Raw genomic sequence first — 7,641 nt, 5'->3', positions numbered from 1 at the left:
AAATAGTGCAAATAAAATAAATACTCAAAAAATAAATAGCAATAACAAAAAAATGAAAAGCACACACAAGCAGTTCGTTCAACCCTAAGTCCCCAGTGGAGTCGCCATTCTGTCGCACGTCGAAAAATCCACGCTCGACATCGGTTGGCGAGTCTTTTCTCGTTGTTGTTGTGTTTGCTTGAATTGGTTCGTTGGAGTCGCCACCTAGTAATTTGAGGGAACTAGAAATCCCAAATTAGACATTGGTCCTAGAAATTCGGGTACTGGGTTAGTTATGATTAAGGGAAGGTAGACACCACCCTTAAAACATCCTTTCAAAAGAAAGGTTACCCATACTTGTGTGTTTTTTTATTTGTTTCAAATGATACTATATTTTGAGTTTATTTGCAAATTTTATTTTATTTTTAAATGGTTAACGTCGGTCCCTAAAAAAAGAAGACGCGTTAAAAATGACATCAGTCCCTAAAAATAGAAGACTTGTCTAAAATATCGACGTTCAACCCTAAAAAGGAGAATTACGTCTAAGTTACCAAAAAAACAAAATTATAGACATAATCCATATTTGTTTGATATTGAAACTTTTTTATTTGACATCGGTCCTTTTCTATAAAAAGAGACGTGTCGACAAAAATCATTCGTAGAAGATGCGTTTAAAAAATGACATCAGTTCTTAAAAAATAGAAAACTCATCTACAATATTAACGTGTCGACAAACAACGTTCGTAAGAGAAAATCACATTTTTAAAAAAAAAATGATTTTTGGGTTTTTTTATTTTTTTAAAAAATATATATATATTCTAACTCTCTCTCTCTCTCTCTCTCACACACACACAACTTTCTTTATTATTATTTATTTTTCTTTTCTTTTCTTTTCTTTTTTTTTTTTTACATTCCCATTTACACAAAATACAAATTTAAAACAAATAAACAAAAATTACACTAAAATTACAATAAGGGGTTCAAAACAATCTGGAACTACACGAATGCCCCTCTGCAAGCTGGGACAGTGCTGGGAAACAGTGGCGGCGCGTCTTCCCACGCGCCGCCGTCACTAACGGCGCGTGGGTTCACTCTCCGCCGTGAAAAAAATAGCAGCAAGGGGATCTGAAAACGTGTTCCTCCCGTCTTCAATCTCCTGCTGCCCGTCACCTGCAAAACAAACCCAACACAGCAGCAATTGATTTTAGTCCTTGTTTTAGATCTGATTTTGAATTTTTCTTCTGCCCGTTTCGGATCTGTTCGATTTCTGGTGAGGATGGCCTTCAACCCTGTTGGTGGCGGCTGGGTTTCATCTTCTTCTCCTCTGCTTCGGGTGCCAGATCGGGTGGAAGGAGATGAAGAAGACAGAGGGGGGCCGCCGCTGCGTTTGGTGGAGGAGCTGGAGACGGCGCCGAAGGAGATGACGAAGACTGCTAGAGGCTGAGCTGGGTCTGACGAAGACTAGGGTGGAGGCCGGTCCTGTGGAGCTACTTCTTCGGCGACAACCGACTAAGAGGAGTGTGAGAGGGTGGTCTGTCGCTGAGAGAGAGAACGGACAAAGCTGGGGGACGGTCGGCTGAGGAAGAGAACTTGTCTGCGACCGGTGGTGGAGAGATGAAGAAGACCGTGGCTGAGGGGAAAAAGGGAAACGAAATGGCCGGGGGGAAAGGGGCGCCGCCGGCTGGTCCCTTTTCTGTGAGGATGAAGAAAAGTGATGGTGCTCTCCGGTTTTTTTCTTTCTGCCGGTTGGGGGCCGCCGTTCTCTTGGTTATAAGGAAAGTGGAAGAATAAGATGATGGGTATTTTTTGGTTGGTGAAGGTCACTGTGGGGAGCAGCTCCGAGGAGTCAACGACTGTTTTGGGAGAGAAAAGTCCCAACCGGGTGCTGCTGTTTGGGTGTGGCGGCCGATGTGGAAAAATCAAAGGCCTAGGGTGAGGGGGCGGCTGTGTTTCTTTTTTTTATGGTTTTTTTGTGGTTTTCTCCCTTTTATAAAATTGCCCCCTTGAATGTGAGTTGAAGACCAATATTTATAGGTAAAATGTTGCTGGGTTTTTCAACTTGGTCCCTCAACTTCCTTCTTTTTGTAAATTTTGATTTTTCTTATTTTTTTGTATTTTCTTTGTTTTTCTCTATTTTTGGATTCTTTGAAAATATATCAAAAACATGGGTTAAAAATTGGGTAGCAACATTAGTCATGGACTTATGGACATCAATTGTCCAACTCATATTTTTTTTAGCTTGGTGAGATGCATTGCTCGAACTGTGTATTACGGCAATTTAGCTTTAAGCAACAAATCTTGTCTGATATAGATACTAGTGATCACTTGCATTCAATTAGTCGTTCAGGTAGGCATGCTGATTATATTTGGATGATCCACCATCTTCAGTATATATTAATGTGGGATGCATAAATAAATTTTATTTTTAGATAGGTGCATCTTGTAATTTCCGAAGAGGAATACATGGGCTGGTACTTGAGTATAACATGCATAATTATTACACTAAACCCAACACAAGTTCCTCCACATAAGAAGATAGAGTATGAATCACATACATGTCGACATTTGTTACTTTTTATAGACTTTAATAAAACCGTTGCATTTTATTTATTGCTTAATAATTTCTATTTGATTCATATTAGGTTTGATAATTGTTACATAATGGTTAATGTGTTGTGACTGAATCAATGATGATGATGGATTTGAGGTTAGGTAATTTATAGTTTTTTTGGGCTTTGATTGTTGTGTTTTAAAGTTTGTTTTATGTTAATTTGGGGTTGGTGTTAGACTAAAATTATACTGGGATAACACAACCAATATTCATATTAGCGTCTGTATATTGAAGAACCGTTATTGTTGTTAGTGGTTGTTTAATATAGATGCTATTAAAAATAGCAATGTTTAATATAACTGCTATTTCTATCTATTAGCTTTTAGTAATAGAACTGTAATTCCCTAGTTGATTCAAAGTATATTATTTTTCAAATACTTTTCTATGCTGTGATATAACCTGAAACCTTTCACTAAACCGTGCAAGTTTTGTAAGGCCAAAAAGATAATTGTTAGTCAGTATAATTGAGGAGGCAATAAAAAAGAATGAGAGCTCGGAATCCCTCACAGCAAATAATGTCAGAAAATACATTCTCAGGGGATTTAAACAAACTATTTCAGGCAAAGGACATAGAAAAAATAATTGCGTGAGAATTGAAAATGACTCTCAAATTGTATTTAGTGGCTATCACTTCAAGAAAACCAGCACCGTGAATTACTGGACCAGCGCTTTCTACCTTGTCTTGCTCGTGTTTTCATTGGCTATGCTTTCCCACCAAACGTTCATTGCTTCCACCTTTCCAAGTATCTTAAGGTACGATTTCTTGTTGGAATACATCACATTACAGTCTCAAATGCTTTCAGGAAACTTCTTGAGTTTCATTTCTTCTCTTCCTTCACATTAATCTCTCTGTCTCCATTCCAACCTCATTTGGAACAAAACTCAACAACCATCTCCCTGTCTTATTGCTAAAAGTCAACTACCCCACCATCCTTCACATCCCCATATTTTCATAAAAAATTACGGTTCTTCCTAGGATTCAATTTAGTATTTTTTTTTTTAGGTTTTTAAAAAAACATAAATAATTGTATTTCAATAAATGGAAACGATTCTAACACCATTAAAAGAGAAAAATTCATTACAAATATTAAACGAAGTTTTGATTTGGGTTCAGATTATTGAGATAAGAGAAAGAAATCATGTTTGAAAATAGAGAAATTTAATGTAATTGATTTATTGGGTGTTTTTTGATATAATTTTGGTCATTTCTTTATATTTAAAAATTTAAGTTGACTTAATTATAATTTCTCAATCTTAGTGAGTAATTGGAAAAATGACATAACTACATGATGTTAAAAGTAATTTCTATTTTAAATAAGTACATTAATTTAGTCACTTTAAAAGTGATATTGACAGTAGAACTAGGGATGCTTATTTTAAGTTCATTTTGATTTTTATAAAAAAAGAAAAAAAAACAACCAAATCAAATTTTAAAAAAATAAAACCAGTTCAAACCGATCAGTTTCGGTTCGGTTTGCTTCGGGTTTTTAAAAAAAAAAAACAGGTTCAAACCGGTTTTGGATTGGTTTTGGCTCTGTTTTTTCTGATTTGGCTTGATTTCGGTTTGGGTTCGATTCAGTTTAGTTTTTTTTGGTTTTAGACTTATAAAACCAAAACAGAACCGAACCGGTCGGTTTTTTAAAAATTTTAATCGGTTTAATAGGTTTTTTTAACGGTTCAGTTTTTTCAGTTATTTTTTTTCTGGTTTTCTCGGTTTAATCATTTTTTTGATTTTTTTGCTCACTTCTAAATAGAATGATGGTTGACTGGATAACAAGTAAAATAAATCAGAAGGGTATTGCCAAAGGTACCATCAAACCCATATTTTCAAATTCACATTTACTATAAAAATTATATATTTTGAAACTAGTATCATATATCAACCATTCCCTTTTTTCTTTCAACTTCTGGATATGACCCACTTAAAAATCTTGTCATCCCTAGGTTGGTTCTTAGATAAAAGAAAAATAAATAAATATCGGATATATAATTCTTATCCTAGGAATACAATGACCTTAAAATGATAATTTTGATCATATATCACTCAATTGCAACATCCAAAATATAGGCCCAATATTAAACTTTACCATCCTAGGCTGATTTATGGATAAAGGAACAATTAATACATAATAAAACAAACAATAACAAGTTCAAAATTACACATAAAAACATGGTCATGTATTAATACATAACATAAAAATCAACAAGTACAAAATTGTACATAAAAATACATGGTCATGTATTAACCGATTCTATTATCCACTAGAAAACATCCAAAAGACAAGATCCGATATCAAACCTTGTCATCTTGGATTGATTTGCTTATAATGAAAGCAATTAATACATAATGTAACAAACAAAAACAAGTGCAAAAGTGTACATAAAAAAAAAAAACATAGTCATGTCTTAATTGATTCTATTATTCACTAATAGTATCTAAAAGATAAGGCCCAATATTGAAATTTATCATCCTTGGTTGATTTGTGGATAAAGAAAACAATTAATACATAATTTAATGAATAACAACAAACATAAAATTACACATAAAAAAAAAAAGCGAGGTCATGTATTAATTGGTTTGATTATTCATTAGACAACATCCATGAGATAGGGCCCAATATTGAACCTTACCATATTGGGCTGGTTTGTGAATAATAAAAAGAATTAATACATAACATAACAGATGACAATATTATACAATCATATATTAATCGATTCTATTATCTATTAGACAACATCCAGAGGGTATGATGTTGCGATGTCGCGGTCGCACAAATTAATTACCCTAGCTTAAAACACACAAGATAGTATAGAGCAAGCAAGGGGTCGATCCCACGAGGAAGTTTGAAGTTAGATTTTTATGTTGTACGTTATGTAATTGGGGGGGATTGATTTGAAATGATTTAAACTATGGCAGAAATTAAACTAGCAAACAAAATCAATTGAAACTGAAATATATCAAGAAAACAAACCTTGGTTGCAAGCACACACCACCAACGGAAATTAGAACCGATCCTTGAAACGAAACTCCAGTTTATATTATGAATTTTATCTTTTCTTAATATTGGTTAATTAACGGATCCGCCGTATAACTAGCCCTAACCAACAAACAATCACAGTGTCCGCACTAATGATTTAATCCAATGGCAGCCTTAAGATCCAGATAAATTCATTAATCTTAACAACCAAGTTGTCAATTTGTGTTGCTATGATCGAATGTTCTCCCTAAGTTTAATAACGTAGTTCCGCTACAATTATCAAGCTTAGTTGCTTCACAAGTTTATATACCACAACTCCGGTTTTGATATCAAACTTAGCAATAGATTGTTCACAATAATAACTTAGAGTCCGCTCTAGCAATTAAGATAAACAATCATAGGAAATATGCATAGGAAAACAAACATACTCATTCATAACATAAACTGAAAATAAAAGGAAGAATAAATCTCACAGTTCTTGAAATCCGAAGGTTTGTTTTGTGTCCTTGCAACCAAGAAAACGAGCTTAGCCTTGCATATCTATTGAACAACTACTCCTAAAGATGAAAGAATACATAATTTCTGATTTGTAGAGAGGAGAGTTTGTGTTTCCTCCTCCTCCTTCTTCTTCTTCTTGCTACCTCCTTCTACTTCTTCTTCTTCTTCTTCTTCTTTTTTTCTTGCTACCTCCTTCTACTTCTTCTTCTTCTTCTTCTTGCTACCTCCTTCTACTCACCCTCTATTTATACACAAATTGTAAGTAAGAAAATCAAAGTTCAAGTGTGAACATCAATAGATGGTGGTAGTGTGAAGGCGGCTGGCGGGTCGTGGCTGGTGGCTGGTGGCTGCTGTCTTGAGGTTGGTGGCTGCCATGAGGTTGGTGGCTGCCATGAGGTTGGTGGCTGCCTTCCTTGACCTTCTAGAATATTTACTAGAGGAGCTAAATTGCTGGTGGGTTTGGATGCTTCTAGATGAAATTTGGATTCGTTTCTTCACGCAACCTGCTTGCTGGCAGAATTCAGCTGTCATCTTTGAAAAATCATATATACCTCATATGACATCGTTTTTGGCTGAAATTTGGAGCGTTTATAGATCTTTGAGTAAGGAATCCAACAAAATTGAGTTTGCATCAATTGGACTTCTGAAGCTCCAGATATTGAATTTTGAATGGGCAAAGGTCAACATTGGCAGACTGCGAGATTTGACTTTGAAGGATGTGATTTCCATGATCTTTCTCTTTTTATTTTTCTTGCATTACATTTCCAAAAAGGTATGGATGTTAAATTTTTAATGCCACTGGAATCACTTCATTTCGATCTCTGGAACTCACGCTCTGCACAAAATACCGACTGAACGTCAAATCTGCCAATTACCTCCAATTTACTCCTTTTTGCATCTTTCATCCAAAAATGCCTTCAAAACATAAAACAAAGAATATCAAGGCATTTTATATAAATAACATATGCAAAACACTAGTTAAATGCGGGTGAAACTATCGAATAATATGGTTACATCATATGACATGATATTGGATCTTTCCATCCTAGGTTGATTTTCAGATGAAGAAAATAATTAATATGCAATCGCACAAATTATGTAGTTTTTTTAGCCACCATTCTTTGGGATTTTTATACACGCACACCAAAAAAAAAAAAACAACCCCTTTTTTATTTTTTTAATAATTTATATTTTTTTATGAGTACAAATTTTACAACAAATAAATACACATGAACACATACATCATCATTCCACCTCGTAAACTAAATCCTCGACAACCTCATACCCCTTGAGCTGCCATAAATACAACTTGAATGTATATTGAAATAAAACAAGAAGGTAAAATTAAACCATTGTTAAGTAGGTCAAAACTTCAATGTTTATTTTGGTCTCATTTTTCTTCCTTTTTATATTCCTCTCACCTATATTTTTTTGTTTGTTTCTTTTAGTTGTTTTTATTTTATTTTCTTTTTACAATCTTTTTGTGAAAGAGTAAAAAATTATAAAATGATCGCAAGTTAAATTGTATCCAAAATACATTTTTAAAGTTTTTTTTTTTTAATTTATGTAATTTTT

This window comes from Populus alba, chromosome 18 (genome assembly GCF_005239225.2).
Source record: "Populus alba chromosome 18, ASM523922v2, whole genome shotgun sequence".
Classification (NCBI taxonomy): Eukaryota; Viridiplantae; Streptophyta; class Magnoliopsida; order Malpighiales; family Salicaceae; genus Populus; species Populus alba.
This window is presented reverse-complemented; position numbering follows the sequence as displayed.